Consider the following 256-nt stretch of genomic DNA (forward strand, 5'->3'; position numbering starts at 1 on the left):
GCTTACCGCAGGCGACGGCGCGTCGTAGCCGCCCGCTGCCTCTCAAGGGCTCCGGGAGCGGGACCAGCGGAGTAGGAAGAGGCGTGCGAGGCGGCGAGACCCCAGGGTGGGACAGGTGGGGGCGAGCGGTCCGGCTCTCCAGAGCGGCTGGCAAGAGAAATGGATCAGAAGTCTGCACTTGTATCAATCTCCCTAGATGAAGCCACTGCAGGTAATAGGAAACTCTGAGAACTTCTAGAATACCTCCATTAAATCT

The 256-nt window shown here is 60.2% G+C and overlaps 1 protein-coding gene across 3 annotated transcripts in view; it reads right to left on the reverse strand.

The window, feature by feature from the left end:
• ESCO1 (establishment of sister chromatid cohesion N-acetyltransferase 1) overlaps positions 1-156 on the reverse strand; it is a 41,840-nt gene extending 41,684 nt beyond the window's left edge. For all 3 annotated transcript variants that reach the window (XR_435580.2, XM_015562718.1, XM_006761882.2), the window contains exon 1: positions 7-156. The gene's annotated coding sequence lies outside the window, so the exon portion shown is untranslated. The remainder of the gene's footprint in view (positions 1-6) is intronic.
• Positions 157-256: the final 100 nt, after the last annotated feature.

Source organism: Myotis davidii, unplaced genomic scaffold (genome assembly GCF_000327345.1).
Source record: "Myotis davidii unplaced genomic scaffold, ASM32734v1 scaffold96, whole genome shotgun sequence".
NCBI classification, from domain to species: Eukaryota; Metazoa; Chordata; class Mammalia; order Chiroptera; family Vespertilionidae; genus Myotis; species Myotis davidii.